This window comes from Argiope bruennichi, chromosome 9 (genome assembly GCF_947563725.1).
Source record: "Argiope bruennichi chromosome 9, qqArgBrue1.1, whole genome shotgun sequence".
NCBI lineage: Eukaryota > Metazoa > Arthropoda > Arachnida > Araneae > Araneidae > Argiope > Argiope bruennichi.
The window spans coordinates 86,296,379-86,319,262 of record NC_079159.1 but is presented as its reverse complement, the minus strand read 5'-3'; the positions used below and the strand labels follow the sequence as shown (position 1 = coordinate 86,319,262).

The window sequence follows — 22,884 nt, the reverse complement described above, 5'->3', positions numbered from 1 at the left end:
TATATTTCAAGTTGTTGTTTCTTATGGCCCTTTACTAGCCCGCTGTCAGTTATCTGTCAGCTATTTAAACTGAATGAGATTCTCTTGTTTTTTTAGTAGCTCCAACTAGGGCCAAGAATACGAATTGGCTACTTCATGCGTCACATTCGCCTGCACAACCCATTTTTACAGAGGGGGAGGCACATCACACACCTCACAGATAGAACACAGGAGAAAAACAACCATTCCCGAACCGGGACTCGAACCCGGAATGCCCAGATCACAGGGAAGACGCGCTACCTCTACACCAGGACACCGGCTTTATTGGGTATCATAAAATGCCACATACAATATTAACAAGAAAATGGATATTCCATTAAGGACCTTTCATGAATCGAATAGTAAAATATTACTTGTAATCAAATTACTTATTTAATCCCTAACAAACTAAATTTGTTGTTTTTTGTGCTAAAATGATGAGTAGACAAAATTTAGATTCTTCTCGGCATCATTGTATCAAGCATTAACAAACAAAATTCAGACATTGTTGATCCCTGAATCTTCAAGATAGAGATATAATTATTCGCTGTGAAACATCATTCAAAATTTACGTGAGAAAACTCCACCTAATGGAGATCTCTGAGATTACTTTTTTCTGCCGGACCATTTCATACCGGAAGATGCTCTAATTTCTGCCGGATCCTGCAGGTTGTTCCCATCCAAAAATATGACGTCTGGGACCGGGGTTGACGAGATCCCATAACTCTCATCAGAAAAGGCTTAATTAAGAGCAATTACGAGGCAAGACACATTCTGCCATCCATGTTAATTACTTTCCGCTTCTCGTTATTCAAAGTAACGCTTTCACGCATCAACGGCTGCAGCCCCGCAATTACGCATTCGTGGAAATTGTGTTTGAAATGGACAAGGAAAACTTCTAGCAGGTTTTTGTTTTCACTGTGCCGAAAGTTTTGTGGAATGAAAACTATTATGAAATGTGCAAGGCTCTTAGTTTATCAGGGACACTACGTTAAGCTTGAATCTGAAATTTGTAAGATTAGATGTAAAAAGATTTTTCCATTTTTGCATGATCTATGGAAAGTTGAGAAGTGTATGTAATTCTTGGAGGGACTTGACTTGCGGATTTACTTCATCCTTCTTATTAGATGGTGCACCCTTTATGAGATATTTGCTATTATTTCAATCTAGTGGTAATTTTAGGCATGTTGTGAGCCTAGAAGAGCACTTTATTGAACCCCTATTTAATAAACTTGTAAATTTATTAACACTTTACAATTTATTTTTAACTTAACAACACTTTAAAAATTGATTTTAGATAGATTTTTATTTTAGTAGTTTCATGAAAAATATTTTTAATAGTTTATTTATTAGTTTATTATGATTCTCGAATGCAATGCATCAAGGCCTGTGCATAATTATATTTAACACTTGTTGGCCCTGGTGCTTCATAGTTAAGAAATATTAACTTTTGGCATGAAATTAGCATTTTTATGGAATCTATCGTGTGATCCTTAGTAAGTTTTCGTGCATTCTTATTGAAGTATCGTGTGCTCCAAGTGAGTAAAGAATACTTGGAATTCCTACCCTTAAAACAGAACATTTGTTTGCTATTTTTATCAGAGAGATGGATACTGCAATAGGTATTACTTTATATGGATACTACCATGATAGTATTGTCATATCAGCGATTGTCGTCGAATGTTGGGATTAAACGTTTACACTCACACAGAACAGAGATTTCTAGTTAGAACTCATAAACATTACTTAGGAGTAAGGGGATAATAATTAAAAACCAACTGCATGCTCAGATGGATGTTCGAACTTTAGTCAATGTATAATTTCTGTACATAATTAATATTTTAACTCTATTAATTTGAGCTCAGTTCAGTTAATTTTATTAACGTCACGTTTTAAAGCAGCACTAGAGCTATTTTGGGACTGACCTCGTAAATTTGAACCGTGGTCAGATGACGAGCGTAACACCTGAGATGGCACCCTTCCCCCTCTCCTAGCTTTTGCACCACACCAGTGGCAGGACGTTTAGCCTTCATGGATTTTTGTGTACCAGACCAACTTACATGAAGGATTTTCGATGGAATTGGGTCTCAAACCTATAACACTACGGTTCGAAGCTGAGACCTTACCACCAGGCCCCCTGTACTAGTTTGAAACAATATTTTGTACATTTTTCATTGTAAATATCTGTTTCAGCTGAATGGCAACAGGTTGTATATTTTGATTCGGAAAAAGTGCAAATAAACAGAGGGAATTGTAATGGATTAATTGAAGATTAGTGTGCACCCGAGTTTCTCGCCAATATTGCAACCCATCGGAATGCTTTTCTAGCAACCCTAATGTTGTTTTGTTTACTACTTTTCGCAATGGTTGAGTTGTATATAAACTACAACTATATTATGAAAAATGTTAAATAAAAAATATTAAAAAAATATCGATTAAAGATTTTAATTTTTTTCTTTATTATAATTAAAATTTATTAAATAAAGAAAGTTAAGCTTATAATTAAAAGTTATTTTCTTCTTTCTTTTTTTTAATGTGAATACGAACAGAAAATATTTATTATTTTGCAATTTTTAACTGTCAGTATTTGCTTAAAAAAATCGTTTGCATTCTCACTTTAAAAGACAGCTGCAATGGAATTCTTCGCAGTTCTCGTAATTCTTTTGGTGTTTTAACGGTTGGTTCCCTTCATAATTTGTTATGTCGGGAGTTTTTCGAACCTGTAGAATGGATGAAGGGTGAGTTAAATATATATTACGAGTTGATGAAGTTAGGAAAGGATGCTTGTTTGAAATTTTGTATTGAGAATGGTTTGATATCGAACCGGCAGAATGGATGAAGGGTGAGTGAAATATAGTATTTTACGAGTTGATGAAGTTGGAAAAAGGATGTTTGTTTGAAATTTTGTATGGAGAATGTTCCGATTGCTCCTTTCTCTGTTCTTTCTTTTCTTTTGGTTATGTACTGTTTCTGTTATCCACACAGTCTTTATGTTCAATGTGCTAGCGAAGCTACTAAGTTCCCGCTCCCGCTGCTAGCGAAGCCGTAGTTAAAAAATTCTGCCCGGTGCCTTCTACAGATGCCTTTGGCATCTGTAGAAGGCACCGGCCAGTATGAAAAAAAAATACTTATCAGTAAAAAGTCCTAATTAAATGGCGGGAAATGGTAACTGTAACTGTTCCGCGGAAGTATTTGTTTATTTTGTCCGCCATCTTTATTGGTGACTTGGCATAGTTGACGCAGCTGGGTGCACACTGAAATTCACTTTTACCATTGCAATGTCGTAAAAAAAAATATGTGTGTTATAGTCGCCTTTTCTTCTTTTAAATGTAGTTTCTTTCGTTAATTCTCACTTAAGCTATTTGATATCCAGCTCTCATCAATGGTCTCGGCCTGAGAAAATTCAGGTAGGTGCAAGCATTTTGATTGTTTTGACTTAGTGCCAAAAGTGTAGCGATATAATTCACACATGCTCAATAATCACTTTTTTATAATATATTAAATCCATACTGCTCTCCATGCCAAGCTTTCTGTAGTGAATATCTCTATCGATACAGACAATAGAGACTCGATAGATTAGCTTCAAATTATTGATTACATAATTTCCGGGCGAATTCTTATGGTTTTCTGTGAACAGAAAAAACAGATCCACGAAAAAAGAATCCGAAGGTGCATAAGAAAATATTTCTCTCTGAGAGCTGCGCGGCAAACATATGCTTCTATGAATAAGAAACATTGGGTCATTACTCTTATCCACAACGTCAGCAGAGACGTGCTGTAGAAGATTTGGTAAAACTTTTGCTACAGGCTTGATGTATATCATGTAATAAAGGAATTGGATGATGACCATAAAACATGCTTGCATTCAAAGCTTGAATATGTTATTTTTCGAAGTGTTCATCTTTTAAATAGGTACAACAAAAAACCTATTGAGCAATAAAGATTTGAAATCATAATATCCCCTTTGACTCGCCCTTTATAATACATCTTTGGTAAATATCTGGATAGTTTAAAGCACAGAAAAGAGAAAAATACTGATGTAGTTATTATCAATAGCAATTTTTTTCTATATAAAGGAGATTAAGATAAGAAAAGATTCAAATTAAATATCAGGTTGTTACAATATAAACTAAAAGCCCAAATTCGAGGTTCATCTCCAAAGCAAATCTCTAATTTAGAGTACAGTTTTCTATTTAATCAATTCATTGAATCTAATATTGCTAATTAATTAATTAACACTTGAATTAAATGATAAAAAAATCGTTGTTTATATCTTTAATGAATATGAGCTGACATTTCCATCAAAATTTTATTTAAGTATTGAATTTTCAATTATATTGGTAGAGTTTTGATTTTAAGAAAAAAAAAAAGCACGTTTTCCTGTTCGTTACCTCATTTGCTTAAGAGGTCTGGTATATTGACCGTTTAATTCATTAAAGACAATAGACTTTTCCTTAGTACGATATGAATTTTGTTGTTCAATATGAGTAACATGGCGTTTTCCTCGTCACCGGACTTAAAGCTCAAAATAAATCACACACTGCAGTGCAGGTAGTCTTAGAATAGCTTAAAATAAAGCATGAATTTAATAGATCAGTCAACTGCTTTTCAATTAGAAAATTTACACAGAACTCTTCAAAGAAATGCGCTATAGAACTTCAACGATTTGAAACAAATACAGGTAAATCCCTTGGATATTATTTATGAAACAATGTGAATAAATTCTCAAAAGTATGAGCCAATTATAACTGATTAATGTGGAACACAAGCAATTCAAAAGCAAATAATAATGGGAGGAAAATCTATTCAAATCCATCAGTGCCTACTTCATATTCTACAGAGAAAATTAAACTAATACAAATGTTTTATCTAAGAATTCATTTCACGTTTAAATCAGTTTAAAATCTAAAATTTTAATCAGAATGATTCAATATTTTCCGTACAGAAACTGTAAGTAGAGGTAGAAGCCAAAATAGACAGGTAAATATTAGCGGAAACGCCAATTGGATGCACTAGAGGGTGTTATCGGCGATCGCTGTATTCGATTTTTAAGTGAGTTTTTGAAATTTCTCCACTGTGTTCAGAAGAGATTTAGTAGTTTATAAATATTGTGATGACAAAAATGTCTTATTGATCGTACCACTTTCAGTTGCTTCTGCAAATATCAGCGAAATATTGGATACATTCGCAAATGTTCTCCCAATCTCAATGCCAGCATTGGAAGTGTTCTTCAAGGAATGGTGCAAACTTTTGGTTCATATATGCAGTATATACACCTAACACTTTGGCCGAGAAATAATCGCCAAATAATGTTCTTGTTAATTACATAATAGTTAGCTTGTTAATAGTACATAATATTTAAAGTACCATTACTTAATTTACGAATATCCTATAGCTAACCAGGATGGTGTTTCCATTCATATATTTATTGATTCTGTCTTTTCATTTCCACTAAAACTGTTTTTAGAATCCGTTTCGAATTCCTCTGTGTATCAAGACATTTTAAAGAAAAGTTGTTCTCACAAATTCAGAGAAATTACTTATTGCAAGTCACCAGAACCAGATTAACAGCTTGTGAGATCCCTACAAATTTCCAAAATCGAATATTTTTTAATTAGTTATATAAGTAGTGAATTTTCGCAAAATCAAATAGCAAAATACTTTTGTTGTATATCATTTTCTTAAAAGTTGGCTTCATTATATTTCGTTTATAACTTGCAATTTAAAAACAGTTGTAAATAAAAATGAAAAATTGTCATTTTCTTTTACTAAACTCAATCGAAATAATGTTTAACAATAGAATCGAACATCTTTTCAGCATTTTTATCAGAATTATAAAATACCAAACGTATTAATTTAAAATAACATAAAACAATAGCAAATGATAATGAAAATTAGGAATGTTACTGTTATTATTAGGAATATTACCCTTGTTAACTGGTTGTGCCGAAATATTTCAATGCAAAACGAATTTAATATAAGTTAATTACCCGGTTATTAGGTTAAATGGAAACACAAAATTTAGTAACTTTCAAAATATGGCAAAAATTATCTCGAGTCTTTGAGGCCCCCAAAGTCGTTTGGTTTCTAAACAATTACGATATAGATAATTTAATAACCCTACTTTGTAATTTGGAAATGAAATAATTATCATAAAAAAAGATAATTTTTAAAACAACTCAGTCAAATTTGAAAAAAAACTTCAAAAATTTATATTTTAAAAAATCTTTTCTTTAGTTTTAATTAAAAATGATTTTAAATAATTTTTTTAAATTAGAATTTATCTCATCAGGTATCGAGAAATATTTTAATTAAATTATTATGAATTTCAATGTATTTTCGTTTTAAATCGGATTTTTAACCACAAAAAGTAAGTCCATATAAATATTCTGTTGGTATTCGAATATTTCCAGATTAGTTTGTTATTCGTTATCCAGAAAACCTTTCATACATCCACCTTTACAAAAACAGCGCGTGCAGCGCATAATATTGTGAATTCTATGATATTCACAATATTTGTTCAATCTTGTGTCAGCATACGAGATATTTTTCTATACTCGATTATACTATCTATTCCGGGTAGGATGTCTTCAAATCTTATACCTTGCCAATAAGGAACATCGTATCCCTTTCTTACCAATGCAAACATCAGCCGACATCTAATTTATTTCTACCTTGAATTTCGAGAAGCCGCCACTTTCAAACAGAAACGGCGCGCTTCGAACGCCTCGTCCAATCACCTCGAAGGAACTGCGCTCTTTCGAAGCGCTCTAGATAGATTGGAGCTCTTTACTCCGTCGGACGGCGACTATTTACTATTTGGGAAAGCACCGAGTCGAGAACCTCTCACTCTCTCATCACCACGTGCAGTGGAAGAGTTGTGTCTGCTTACTCGTGTTATTGGTTCGTCTGCTCGAAACAGTTCCGCTGCTTATAGAGCGCCGAATATTTGGAATTATTGATTTTAATTTATCGTTTGGCTTGGAATACGAGTAAAACTGAAGGAGAATTCTATAAATTTGGAACAAGTTTGCCTTCTGCGATAAGCCTCTAAAAAATACATTTGATTTTAATATACTTTCATGTAAATTAAGTGAAGGTTTGAAGTAACTGAATTATTCTGGTTTGAAGTAACTGGATTATATATTTTATGAAAAGTGTGCTATGACTCAATGATTATGATGGGAATCTTACGAGATGGTTGGTGTTTTGTGTCATTTGTGGCTTTGGTAGTTTCGGCAAGTATGTATTTTTTTGTGTTAATTTTTATGATTTTATTGTGACATTTTTTAAAATGATTGGAAAATGGATGCTTATGTTTTACAGGAGATAGTCTGCGTGATTATTCTATTTCCAATTCTTTGTTTTTTCATAGAAGAGAGACTTTAAAAATAAGCACAAAATATAAAATTATTTACGTTTGAATGTGAAATAATTTTTTAAAAATGTGTGTGAAAATGTACTTAATTTATATATTTAAAAATATTAAATTAAGATTAATTATCAATAATCAATTTTAAGATTAAGATCAATCACCATAATTAAAATAAATTTAAGATTAAGAGTTTTTAAAAATGTCTTTAAGATACATATGCTTTTTTCATAAAGGCAAAATAAATTGCGAAATTTCAAAAATTAACTCTAACCTTACTTTATTCTATCGTGTTTTTAATGGGACCAAGTGAAATAAAATATAATTATTCTATACGCTTAATATATGTTGTATAATAGGTTTAATATACGTTCCATAACAACATTTCTTTTTTTACAACTAATGTTCGAATCCAAATATTCATTCGTAATCCTTATTATTTTAATGCTGAAATTTTTATGATGAAATCTAATTTACCTATTAAAAATTTCGTTTTCCTTATGAGTATCGGAATTATTTTAAGAAATTAATAATTTTCTTACAGAAGATGCATCTGGTTTCATTAAAATTCTTATTCTCAGCTTTAAAATTAAAATTCTTGAGAGTAGCATGATTTAAATGTGATTTTTAATAAAATAAAATTCACATTTGAATTATTAGAACTAATGATTTAAATCTGGTGATTTCAAATGATTTAATCGACAAATTAAATTATTTTAAATTCTTTAATTCTAATATAACTTTTATTTTAAAAATATGTGGATATTACTTTAAATACGCTTAAAGAATAAATTATCAAAATTTAGGAGAAGAACTGTGTTGAGTTTATAATTATTTTTAATCATTAGAAAGTTCCATAGATTAAATCTTAAATTTCATTACCTGGATATGCATTTATAATAGACTGAAAAATTAGCCTTATAGGTATTGATTTCTTTCTAAATTTAAATGCCAATTTGATATATAAAATTTTGTTAATGACGTTTAATATTAAGACATAGATATATCGATGTTTGATATATGAATTATTCATTGAGTAAATGATTGTTTTTATTTATAAGCAATGCATAATTTTGTTCACTACTGTTTTATCAGTTGTGTAAAATTTTTATATATTTTAATTCTGTTTCAATTGTATTTTAAATATTTAATTCTTTACTGCATACGCTTCAGTATTTTTGAAATGAGTTATTTTTTCTTTAGTATCGAAAAATTAAAATTCCATTATATTGTAGGATGAAAATTTTGTGGACAAAGATATATCTGAATTGTATATAAATTTTTTATTTTTATCATTTCTTTAGTTGTTTTTAACAGTAATTCAAATATTATGGAACAATACAAATGTCGAAAGTCTTGAGTCAAGCATTTAAGTATTATGTGTTAATCATTTCCCTTTTAGTTGCTTGACCGAATTATAGTTGCATTTTGTTTCGTCAGTTTTATTGTATGAGACTGAGGGGATCAGAATTTCTGAATCGAAAGATCTCAAGTTCGATTCCCGATTCCGCCTAGTATATAAATATAGAAAAAGCTTACTCTGAGCTTAATTTTCCATCGCGATTTAATGAAGTTTTGAAATTGGAAAGTGTTTTTGGTATCTTTGTCTTTGGAAAATATTTCAATGCTGTAAAACCTTTCCCCAAAAGAACTTGCATATTTTTAGAAAATGGCTCTTCAATTTGGTTTAACTTAAGAAAATATTTTTTGTTTTGTTTTTGTTGTGAAAGAAGGTCTTCTTGTATTACTTCAAAATAATAAATTTTCATGTCGTGAGTATTTTAAAAATATTCGATGGCTGACTGTATTGGGTAGCGTTTGTATTCTTGATAGTAGAGCAATGTCCATGTTAAGCGAAATTATACATGTTTTTCTTTGTTGCTTGCTAAAAACAAGTAGATACGTTAAATGCTATTAAACACGCCATTGCATGTTCTCGGTAGTTTAAAGAGGCCTTCACGTTTGAGATTTTTCTCTTGCAGTAAGGTTGAATGTTAAAATAGCATGTTTTTACTAAATTCCTGAAGTACCGTGAAAGAAAAATTTCTTGTCTATTTATTTGTATACACTTTCGAAAGTTTTGTAACTATTTTATATCTGAGTTTATATTTCTTTAGTTTTAACATTTAATGTACTTATAACATTATATATATAATATAGCGATACATTTTATAAATCATTAATATAGCATCTTTTTTGAATTAATAATCATTTCTATATTAAATAGAAAATTATTACTTTTACAATGCCAGTCGGTTTTGGTATTCATTTCCATTCTGGTATAAAATATCATGTAAAAGGTAATGAACTAACTATTGGCCATCAGATAAATTGTATAAATAGTCAGATTTATAAAAATTCACTTCTAAATGAAAATTATCTAAATTCAGCTTATTTTATAAAATTCCTTCAAATAATTATAAATGCCCTCTCTTCGAAAAATAATTTCCATAAATGTTGCTCTGAAGCCTAAAGAAATAGCGATTTTTTTTAGAGTTGGTTAATTTTTTAACCTTCCATTGGGCGCAACTAAGCTGTGAGATGAAGTCACGAGTCATGAGCATTTGAACTTGTTTTATGAAGTTAATGTGAATTTTAAGTTACGTTATTGAGAAAAAAAAGTGTTTTGGAACAATTTCATGATTTGTTCAAATTTATCAATAAAAACAGCAAAGAAAAATTAAAATGTTATCTAAAAGCCTAAATATACTCAAATGTAAGTGAAAAGTTCTGTTTAATATGTTTTTTTAACATACATTCAAAAATTGCATTAATTGAGTACATTAATCTCTTAGATGAATTGCGCCCGATCGTGTTAGGATTTGCATTGCGCCCGACGGAAGGTTAAATCATAAAATCTAACGAATATATTTATCTGTCCCATTATTTTCCATGAGTAGATGAAATGCATTATCGTAAGGCCTGAAGCTGCTAGCTATAAGATAATTTTGAGTACAATATTTGCTTTTACTTTGAAAGTAAATATTTTAGAAAGGCTTTAGACATTTTTTCTCTAGAATATTATTAAATATATATTTGCATTTGAGGCTACGTAATCATGATAAACTACTGTATGTAATATCGATACTGTTTGTCTATTATATTAAAAGTATTTCAAAATCTGTTTATAAATATGGATGCATGAAGCTGAACATTGACGAATACATCTCACCAATGGAATCATGGGTCTCCAAAATTTGTCAACTCGAAAAAATGGGGCATATAGGGTGAACTGGAAGATTGAATATTCTCCCAATCTTTGAACTGAAAGCTAGTTGGGAAATCTATGCAATCTATCAACTGCACGGCGTGAAGTTGCTAGCGTTCCCGAAGGGAACTGGGGGGAAGTTGGCTTGAAATGATCAGAAATAACCTGCCGATGAGATGGCCGAAATGGTGGAATGGCGCAGACTATTTTTACATTGATGTGATGCATAGTGATCAGGAATGATAAGTTTCAATGAACATTTAATGAAAATCACATGAAGATTAATTATTTTTAAATAATAAAATACTTAGAAATATTTTCAACCTCAATAGCACTTCTCACATCGACGCTACCTAAATACAAGCTTTAAAACCAAATAAAACTCATTGTAACTCAAGTGATAAAATTATTTGTGATTAAATTAAATTAAATTTGAGTTTCTGCATATTTATGCTATATTTAGGAAGTTTTTGATGAGGGAATGGAGATTAGTTTTATTATATTACAAATCTATTTAAGAGAATGAGGGTGATTTTTATAATTGCCACTCGTTTCAAATGCAGTCGGGATGTTTCTTCTATCTTCCCTAGTCTTAAAAATTTGAAATCTGCCTTCCTTTTGAATAAAATAACCTTGATTAATTTATTACTATGTCGTATATAAAATTTATATAGAGGGTGTATTATGATCTATAAAAAGGATAATTTTGTTGACTCTCCTAGTTTTAGATTTCCAAGTCCATACTCACCTTCTTTTTCAGAAAAAAAAATCTTTTTGAAATTGTTTGGTTTAGAATATGATAACTGAAACTAAAAAAAAAAAAAAAAAAAAAAAAAAAAAAAAAAGACGAATGAAAGTTAGTGTGTAGTGTTTACTCCATATTTGAAGTTCAGTAATAAACTTTTAGTATAAAATTGTATGTATTAAATCTTATTAATCACTTTTAAATAGACAAAATAATTCAAGATTATTTTTATTAATTCTAATTGAAGATTGTTTTGGCCATCGTATTTTGCATAGTAGTCAGTTTTATCTTTCAAAAGAAAATCATTTTAAAGATTAAATTCAAATGAGGACATCTTTGAACGTGGCTATAAGACATAATTCAGGAATGTTGGAATTGACAAAATAACTCCGATTCAAGATTTTGATGCATATGTTTGTTTTCGACAAATTTCTTTTCCGTGCCTCTTCACGCCTTAAAAAGATAAGGAATCACTCATGGAATCACGATAACTCTAAAAAGTATAAAGATAAATCGTTGGGTGCAATTTAGTATGGTTTCTTTTATTAAACTCGTGCATTTGTATTATATCCTAGCACAATTCCATTGTTAGAAAGATAGTTTATTTAAGATGAAGAAAGTCATTTTTGTTTATCAAAATTTCTAAAAACTGAGCTGAATTTCCAAATTTTTTTTCAACATGTATTTTAGTAATGACATGTTGATGATGATTTATATTTTGTTATTGAATATTTGTGTATTACAACTCGAATCGAAACAAAAGTATTTGTTTTAAAATACGTTTGGGTACATACGCTTTACCACATCGTACTGGGATAACTTTAAAAACTATGAACTGAGAATTATATTATGGTTTAGATTCAAAATAATACATTTCTTAATTCCATCAATATGTAAAAAGGCCACATGGCGTTCAACAAAACTACGGCTGGCGCTCGAGAGGTCTGAATATCTTTGTGAGATTCTCCTCTCGCTTTCATTAAATGTGATTGAATACCCGAGGTGTGTGCTTTGTCAAAGACGTTCGCCCAGATGTGTTTGGGGACAAGGAGTTTTTTTAATGACATCAAGAATCAATATATAATGTTTCCGTTCGTTTATATATCATGTTTGTATACGATTTCGAACTACGATTTTTAGAAGGTGTAGGGAATTTTCATTATCTTTGAAACTGGAATATTCTTAAGTACCTGAACTCGAATGATCTTTGGTATGCGTTTGCATCTGGGGTATGCTTTTCTTTTTTCTAAGCAATTTTCTGCGATAAATTATATTTGTAATGTAATTTTATTAATTACTAATTAAAAGATTAATGTTTTGTCTGGAATTTATTTTAAAATAAATCTCTTATTCATAACTACATTTTCATGATTATTCCAAGAAAATAATTTTAATCATATGATTGTGACAGAATCACAGCGAATTAATTTAATAGCCCTACCCCTGTTCATTATGTTTATGAACAACTCAAAGTTCAAGTCCCCTGATATCACGATATTAAAAATCATTGTTGTTGGTTAAGATATGTTCTTCAGTAATGCCCTGAGATATTATTCCCTAAGTTGTTTAAAGTATTTTAACAAATGGAAGTTTATATCTGTTTCTAATAGTTTAGAAATTATTTATTTAGTTAGAATTTGAATTATCATTCTCCATTTCCCTTACTGGCTATTTCGTGCGTAGTTGCTTAAACTTATTAATAAATCAAGAGTTCATTTTATTAGACTTTTATAGAGTTACACAGAAGTTAACAGCAGTTGTAGTTTAAAATCAATTTATGCAATCGACAGAGGAATTTAATTTTATGAATTGAATATATTTAAAAAGTTCTGCTGATTTCAAGATTTTTTTAATTCTTTCGTTTCAACAGCCAAACGATTTACTCAGAGGTGAAAACTCTGAAAAAAAAATGATGAAAGTATAAATATGCATATATACCAAAATTTGGAGAATATATTACATTTTTAAAAATTATGTTGGATGAATTGTGTATAACATAAACAAAATTAATCTGCATATTTAAATAATCTGTGAAATTACTATAATTTTTCGATGCATTTTTTAGCAATTATTCTATTTTTTAACTATTCGCTATTATTTATTGAATTTATTTTTTGAAGTTCTCCATGTCTCGTTTTTTAAAGTCAAGCTAATACATATATACACGTTACATGCAATGTCAATGGGTGTATTATAAATTTTGCAAAAATTCTTAATGCATCGAATAAGGTTTCATTTTTATTAGATAAAAAATTACATTATGCCCGTAAGAAAGATTTGGATTGACGTGTATACATGTCGAGAGCACATATGTGGTTAATACTTCAACCTTTTCTTTCCAACTATGAAATCGCAGCAATTTTTTTTTCTCTTTAAAATGAGATCTTAATTTGTTTCTACTTGAAAATGGCACGCGAACGTAAAAAGTTGAAAAAGCTTTGGCTTAAACGAAATTTATCCTTGAAATAAAACCATTTTTACAAACCATAACCGATTCGTGATGCAATTTGTTGGGAACGATGTTTTACTATTGCCTGTTTAGACACATATTTTATTGCAGCACGTGCTTCTCTAAACGATTGTAAATGGAATTATTGTTCCTCAAACAGCATTTTTGTTATTGAATTACGAAACTAAATCTTTGAATGATCGTGTTGACATTTATAGATTTGTGCTATCAACTTTTTTCTCAGAAGTTTCATCGTTAAAAATAATGAATAAAAGTAAGAAATAGGCGTAAGTTAACGAAAACTTCAGGAGAATTATAGAACTTGAAATAAAATGCTAAGAATTCAATATTTGTATTTATTTTTCTTTGCTTCTTTGCATTCTCATGAATTAGCCCTTCTCCATCTATTCACGAGTTAGTTGTGCCCCCGCCCTTCCATTTCACGAGTCAGCCGTTCTCATGAAATATTAAAAAGCATAGATTAAAAATATATTAAAAGCATAGATTAAAAATATATTAAAAGCATAGATTAAAAATATATTAAAAGCATAGATTAAAAATATATTAAAAGCATAGATTAAAAATATATTAAAAGCATAGATTAAAAATATATTAAAAGCATAGATTAAAAATATATTAAAAGCATAGATTAAAAATATATTAAAAGCATAGATTAAAAATATATTAAAAGCATAGATTAAAAGGTATATATTAAAAGCATAAATTAAAAATATATTAAAAGCATAGATTAAAAATATATTAAAAGCATAGATTAAAAATATATTAAAAGCATAGATTAAAAATATATTAAAAGCATAGATTAAAAATATATTAAAAGCATAGATTAAAAATATATTAAAAGCATAGATTAAAAATATATTAAAAGCATAGATTAAAAATATATTAAAAGCATAGATTAAAAATATATTAAAAGCATAGATTAAAAATATATTAAAAGCATAGATTAAAAATATATTAAAAGCATAGATTAAAAATATATTAAAAGCATAGATTAAAAATATATTAAAAGCATAGATTAAAAATATATTAAAAGCATAGATTAAAAATATATTAAAAGCATAGATTAAAAATATATTAAAAGCATAGATTAAAAGGCATATATTAAAAGCATAAATTAAAAATATATTAAAAGCATAGATTAAAAATATATTAAAAGCATAGATTAAAAATATATTAAAAGCATAGATTAAAAATATATTAAAAGCATAGATTAAAAGGCATATATTAAAAGCATAGATTAAAAATATATTAAAAGCATAGATTAAAAGGCATATATTAAAAGCATAAATTAAAAGGCATATATTAAAAGCATAAATTAAAAGGCATATATTAAAAGCATAAATTAAAAGGCATATATTAAAAGCATAAATTAAAAGGCATATATTAAAAGCATAAATTAAAAGGCATATATTAAAAGCATAAATTAAAAGGCATATATTAAAAGCATAAATTAAAAGGCGTATATTGAGTGTAATTAAAAGGCGTATATTGAGTGTAATTAAAAGGCGTATATTGAGTGTAATTAAAAGGCGTATATTGAGTGTAATTAAAAGGCGTATATTGAGTGTAATTAAAAGGCGTATATTGAGTGCAATTAAAAGGCGTATATTGAGTGCAATTAAAAGGCGTATATTGAGTGCAATTAAAAGGCGTATATTAAAGATGTATTGAATGTATTAAGAGGCTCACATTAAAAACATACCAGAAAATATCAAAAATCAGCATATTAAAAATTGTGAACAGAAAGGCCATCTTTTACTCCTAGCTTATTCGACAAAATTAAGAATTTTAAGTATGGTAATGCTTAATATGGAACGAATTAAAAATATTTTTTGATAGGATTGAAATATACGAATTCAATCTACTACAAATTACTGCGCGATTCAATTCCCCTACAAATTACTGCGCGTTATGTATATATTACGAAATAAAAGCAGAAGTAAAAATACTTCACTGACTAAAAACGCGAGACTGAAATGTTTTGGTAGAAGAGTGTGAATTTCACCATATTTTTTAAAAAAGTGCTATAGGTTGTGTATCAAATGGAAATTTCGATTATGAAATTCAAAAAAGGTGTATGAAATGAGATTGATACTATTAAAAGAGTAATTTTATGAATTTTAAAATAATGCTTGAACCATTTTGGAGTCAAAGACCATCATCCAAGCCATGTCTGAAGGGAAACATTTGGCGTCATGTTTTTGATATTTCTGTCAGTTGTGGAAAATATAGTTCTGTGATTAGAGAATATTGTTGAGCATAAAGGGACACGTCTTCAGATACTTGTTTTTATAAGATTCAAAATTTATAAAGAGTGTATTAAGCATTAGCACTAATTTTTTATTTAATAAATATTAAGCGCATCGTTTGAAATTTCCATAATTAAAATTTCACCTTATTTGGACTAATAGGATGCATTTTAGATCCCACTTAAGCAGGAACTTTCTTCTTTCTAATCCTGTATTCAAGTACAGGGTTAACTATATAAATCCTGTACTTGAGGAATTGAATATTTGTTTTAAAAAGTTTAGAACAAATTTTAATGTCCAGAAAAATTTTGAATTCATTTTTCCTGTTTTTGGAAAAAACCATTTATATAAGACCTCTTTTCAAATTTTGATAAATTATTCTATCTGCAAGAATTGTCCAGAACATCGGAAAAATATCAGTAATATTTGTTTAGTAATTAAAAAAAATTTCATGAACCATGAAAGTTCTAAAAAAAAAATCATGAAATAGAACTTTATTTACAATGTTTTTTCCCCTTCTACTGTCCCTATTTGGTCAGCTAAGAAGAAATATTCAGGTTCTGCATGAATCGTCAGATCATGTAACGCTATCTGATGGTATATTTATGATGACAAATACGTACTTATACCATGCAATGCTTGGTTTAGTATTTCGTAGCGAAAATGTATGGCATAATTTTGTTTTATCTGGGATGAAACATCACTCTTTTTTCCTTTGATGTGAAAGGATATTTCGCCAAATGTTGTCCTCGCTTATACCTTTATTACTGACCTTATACCTTTATTACTGAATTATAATAAATATTTTAATATAATTTTGAATAACCAAACTTGGATTTAATTCGTTAAATCATGAAGAATCCGTTGACTGTAAATATTGGTAATAATGTAAGAAATCGTGATCGTGTGATGAGAAAAAGTGTTAGTTATTAAAAGGGCAGCAGTAAAATGGATGAGTTTCAAAAAGCCTGGAAAACGAATTTATTTGCTGAATCAAATTACATCATTTGCATTTGTGATATTTCTTAAAAGTTGTATAACTATACATATGATTCGAACTGTAAGAATTCTTAAAAGTGAAGTTTTAGATCGTCTTATTTTATTCCTTGGTATTTAAAATTTCTTCGTTTTCTAATTCCGCAATTATTACTTTGAAATTGTTTACCTATATTTTGATAGAGTATCAGTAACTCGATAGATTCTCATAATAGATTTAATTTTTTACGTGATTATTTTATCTAATTATATGAATTCTTAAATTTTGGAAATGGTTCGTATTTTTGATTCAAATAATTTATAGAATATTTTAAATTTTGATGTTTGCAACTATTGTATTAAATTGCCATATGTATGAATGGTTTAACTTTTAAAAAAATGAAAATTGTGATAAATTTATGCAATGTATGGACAATCCTATTAACAGGTGTCATCTCAAGGTGTCGTCCTCGGCATCTGAACGCGGTTCAAAATTACGAGGTCCGTCCCAAAATAGCCCTAGTGTTGCTTCAAAACGGGACGTTTAGTTATATTAACTAATGACCATCATTGCTGAAAATGAACATGGCTGATAAGGATGAAATTTTCTTTTCCTTATATATCTAGACAAAGGAAATTACCTCCTTCATGCTGACAGGAATATATTGTATTGCATTTTGATTTCAATTCAAGCAAATATGTTGCTCGGAAGCAACAGTTTACTTTTACTAGAAATATATTGCAAAAATTTCTACGCCTTAACAATTAAAATAAAAACACTATTAACAAAATAAAATTCTAATAATAAACATTGTTTTAAAACAAGTAAAGTGCAATTTAGGATAGAATGAAATTCAGAGGCGCTGCTATGCAAATACGAAATGCATAAAGCGCATTTAAAATTTATAAAGCTCACTTTAATATTTATTCTAGAAAATAAGTGGAGAATAATGGGTAATGTATTTTTCTTGACATCGATTAATTTTTTTAGTTTTTGCATGACTAGGATAAAGACCAAAATGAATGAATCAATTCGTGTCTAAGGACTTCTGACCTTTATAGTTAAGGTCATAATTTCTTTATGTAAAATTAGAGCAAAAATGTGTGGCATTTTTTGAGGATGATCAAATTTGAAAATAATCGCAATAAACTTCAAATCGCCGTTTTAGAATCCCTTAAGAATATCGTTATGAGCAAAATATATTGCTGTTCTGAAATGCAAATCTCATCACCAGAAGAGATTTGCAAATAGTCTTAATTGATGTTGAATGGGATGCCAGGTCAAACACTTCTAAACTCTGCGGCCGTTTGGCGACTTTCCGACGTATTTGGCGAATAAATTTCTCGAAAATGAAGCGTTTTACCTCTATATTAATTAGGATGCGAAACGTTAGGAATCTTATAGGAAAATTCCATATCCTATTTGGATACAAAAAAAGGCAAAATTTATAATTGAGTTCTGACTTTTCGGCTTTAATATATTAAACTAAGAGCTTGATTGCAGATAACTATTATGCTGTTGCTACTATTTCCGAGTATGTTATTGATTTCAGCAAGTATTGCCTTTTTATAGGTTTTGTTATGCGAGAACATTTGTTTTGGTTTGAAGGTTTTGGAACCACAAAATGCACGGCCAAAATATTGGCGATTTATAGTTTTTTTCGCAAGAATTTTTCGCTTTTAGGGTTATTAGAAAATGATAAAGAACCCAAAAGGACGATTTATCAGCAACAGAAAATTACAACTTGGCTCGAATGTCCGCATGTACCCGCTTCTCCTAAAGGACTGGGTCATAAGAAGTTATCGTCGGAAGAAGCACATGGGAGAAAATGGGAATGAACGCGAAACAGCGAGGTGAGGTATCCAGTTATATATGTTATAATAACAATTTAATTTTTAAAAACTTCCATTTTTCCATTACTTTTTTTTTTTTTTTTTTACCTGGCAAACGTTTTGGAGCTCGAATGATTTTGAGATGAAAAGGAACCGTCATTTTCTAAATATCGACGCATGCGTAATCTAATAGTCACGTAATTGTTTAAAACTGTTTTTTTTTTAGATTTTTTTTTTTTTAATTCGATTGATTTTGAGATGTCAAATACTGTCGCTTTTCTCTAAATGTTAGTGCCTACGAAATATGAGTCGTGTGATAATGTTTTTTTGATGGATTGATGCCACGTGACTTAAAAAAATGCCCTCATATGATGACTGAAATTTGATAGATTGAAAAGATTTCAATTTTAATTATTAATTTTTTTAACTTTTTCTTTGCATCGTGTTTCCTTGTAGAATAAAGTGTCGTTAATTCTTTATCGAGTTTCCTAGAAATTTTGCATCATGTGCCCATCAGTCAAATTGCCGTAATATCATACTGATGTGCAACTGTTAATCCAAATACTTCAGTTGGAGGCGGCCGTCATTTTTTTTTCAACTGAATGAACATTTTTAAATTGAAATTTATTTTTGTAACCTCTTGAAAGCTACTGAAGACTTTATATTGGTTGTCAAAACACTTCCGGAAAACAAAGCATTTTAAAAACGAAGTTGGAGGAAAATTTAATATATTTTTGGCGAAATATGTCAAAAAGAATAAAAAAAAATAACCACAGAATACATTTTTATCTATTGAAAGGAGATTTTTTTCCCTCATCCCCAGTATTCAACGTTTTTTCTCATCCGTTATTTTCCAGGAAATGGAAAGGTTTGAGTAACAAACAAATGGAAAAATGTTGAATACTTTTTATGAAGATTTCAAAATATGAAGACAATGCAGATTTTATTTATTTATTTTGTAAAAAAAAAAAAATGTGCATCTCCGTTCCTTGCCATCTATTATTCTTAAGATTATTTAAGTTGTCTGTCCGAAAAATTCTGCTTAAAAATGTCACTAACATTGTTATTGCATGTTATGTATCAGATGAATTTGTAGGTATTCGGTTACTTCAACTATTTTATCGCAAAAAAAACTATGTATCCATATTAAACTTTGTTTATATGATCCTGTTTGAAATCAATAAAAATTTGATTTTACATCTGAATTTAATTCTAAATAGATAAGCGATTCTCCAAGAATAAAAGTTTCTGATTAATTTTTTTAACATTACAATTCTTATTATAAGACATTAATTTCTTATTTTTGTATTTTCTGATAAAATATTATAATTTCCTTGGGAATGAAAATAATGTATTCCACTATTTTAAATAACATTTTTAGTTAAATGCTAATAACATTTTTTATACAGAGTTTTCATATATTCATTATAGTGTAGAGTGACAACTCTTTACAACTTCATTATAAAGTAGATGAAAATACAGTGTCACACAAGGTGTGCAGCGTCTAATATTAATAGATTTGGATAGAACACGTCAAGACGAGAATTTTGATGTATAACGTGTGGGGGTCCCCGAATATAGCGTCATATTCTAATTAATGCTTGAAGCTTATGTTATAAGAACTTCAAAAAATAAAAGAAAAAAATAAATGAAACGAAAAATTATTTTTATTGAGAACTTTCAATACAACAGATTTTCAAAATGTTGCGACATGCCCTTCGAGCAAATGACTTAGCGAAGTCTGGAATCCGAATTGGCAGTTGTCTGCAAAACATGTGTTCCAATTTCCTTGACCTCGGTTTCAATTACTGCTCTCAAGTCGTCCAATGTTGAGGTTGCAAAATGTTATGTGTGATACGCTGTGTTTTTCAAACGTCAGCATAAAAAAAGTCGCATGGATTAAGATCCGGGGAGTAAGGCGGCCACTCTATAACGTCTGTTTTCGTAATGGAATCCAGCCTGATCAATCTATGGTAAAAATGTTCCGCTAAGAGATCGATTTTTCTCTGAGTGCTGAGAGGTGTCTAGTACCATCTTGCATAAATCAATAAGTGCTTATCTTTCGTACGTACTTTTGATCGTCGTGCCGGCGTTTATGTTGTGGTGACATTAATAAACTAGGGAAGCTTCCATGTTCTGCAATCATCGCATGCACATAATTTGGAATACAAACTGTTGGATTCATAATTTACGTTCCTCGTGTAATCAGACTACTAGTGTATTTCGTGTAATTAGACTTGGCTATATTCGGGGACCCCACATGTTATAATTAAAAATATTCGTCTTGATGTATTCTATCAAAATCGGTAGATATTAGACGCTGCATAACTTATGAAACACCCTGTAATAGACGAGTTTCAGGAACAGTTATTTAATTATTTTCTAAGTTCCACATTTCACAAGACAAAACAAACACGAACACGAAAAAACACGATACTCACTTAGAATACAATCTAATAATGGCCCACAAACGATCATGGGAAATATACCTTGATATTAAGTAGGTAACGCCATCTGTTGTAACAAAAGAGAAGGCAATAGAGTTATGTAACCGCTACAACAGCGTTTTTGCAATTTTGTTTTCCTAGAAAAATATTTTTGTTAATTTATTGCTAATTACTACATTATTCACTATATTTTCAACTTTATTTAGTTCTCTGTTCAAAATTCGATATAAAAGTAACGCACTTACGCAAATATTATAAATGAATACACAAAAAAAAATTCTAATACATTTTCAGCATTACCAAAAACATTTAATCCTATAAACGCTCAGCCACTTAAACGTTTTAGGATTAAATATTACGATGCCATAAATAATTTACAATAAATAATCATGGTGCTCTTATTTATAGCTTCTGTAGCATCTCGGCATATAAAAATATAAAAACTATCATAAATACTCCACTGTACGAAGCCACTCTTTCATAACTACTCGGAATACAGAAGAAAATTATCTTTTATTACCCCAAGTATTGCTTGCATTTGTTGGCAAACTTCCAAAGATGAAGCATAAAGTTTCTCCATAAATTTCTTTGTGTTCCGAGATTCTGTAGTGAATTATAAGCGTTTGACAAGAAGGATTTGGTGCTGCAAAACCCTAGGAAAATCTTTCGTTTTTACGAGAATATTATATAAGCATTTTTTTTTTCATTTTTTGCTGTTGTAATTTATACCTTTTAAGTGTTTGTTTTTTAAATCTATTCATCAATATAATAGACATAAAAATCGATGCATCAGTATATATATATATAAACATAAAATAATGTAAAATTTAAAATCTGTATTTATTCTATACTAGCCGCCTTTGGCGACCAGCCGGTTCGCCAATCTTAATGTTCGTTAAAATTTTAATAATTAAATATTTTACGCAATTCCTACTTTAATAGCTTCTTTATCGAAATGTTTTAAAACTTCAAATTTTGGTAGTCATATAATTCACTCATAATATTATAAAGGCCTTCAGTCATAACGTAATATGTCTCTCTCCAATTTTCTGTTAGCTCCCGTAGAATTTATGCTTTAAATTAAAGTGGAAAGGATTAATTTGCAATTAATATAATATCTTTTACTGAAACAAATCATTTTTTATAATATGAATACTGAAAACAGAGTCACTGAGCATTTAAACTGTATGGGCTCTAAAGAATATCCTTTTCAATTTACGTATTATCTCAAGAATTTGTCAACAACATTTTCTCAGATTCATCATGAACAGATTGATTCATTAACAATGTTTAATTTTAAATGCCTCAAACGCTAAGAAAATAAAACGAATCGTTTAAAATAATCGGTCGAAAACAGGTTTAAAAAAAACTACTTAAAAAACGATGTAATTAAAACTATAAGCATATACAAAAAATATATAACATAAATGCTATTTAATTACAAAAGCTTGCAACTAACCTAAAAATAATTTAAATCCAGTCCGCATCCGTTGTTAATAATTGTCAACAATCAGAACACAATGCGTATGCGTGAATTTTCAACGCCAGTTACGATAACGCAAATGCG

The 22,884-nt window shown here is 29.3% G+C and overlaps 1 protein-coding gene across 2 annotated transcripts in view; it reads left to right on the top strand.

Annotated features, from left to right (window-relative positions):
• Positions 1–3,319: 3,319 nt before the first annotated feature.
• LOC129984713 (hemicentin-2-like) overlaps positions 3,320–22,884 on the top strand; it is a 516,003-nt gene continuing 496,438 nt past the window's right edge. The window contains exon 1 of one of the 2 annotated variants that reach the window (XM_056094654.1): positions 3,320–3,425. The gene's annotated coding sequence lies outside the window, so the exon portion shown is untranslated. Of the gene's footprint in view, positions 3,426–6,853; positions 7,261–22,884 lie in introns of those variants that run through there. The other variant, XM_056094653.1, reaches the window with a different exon arrangement.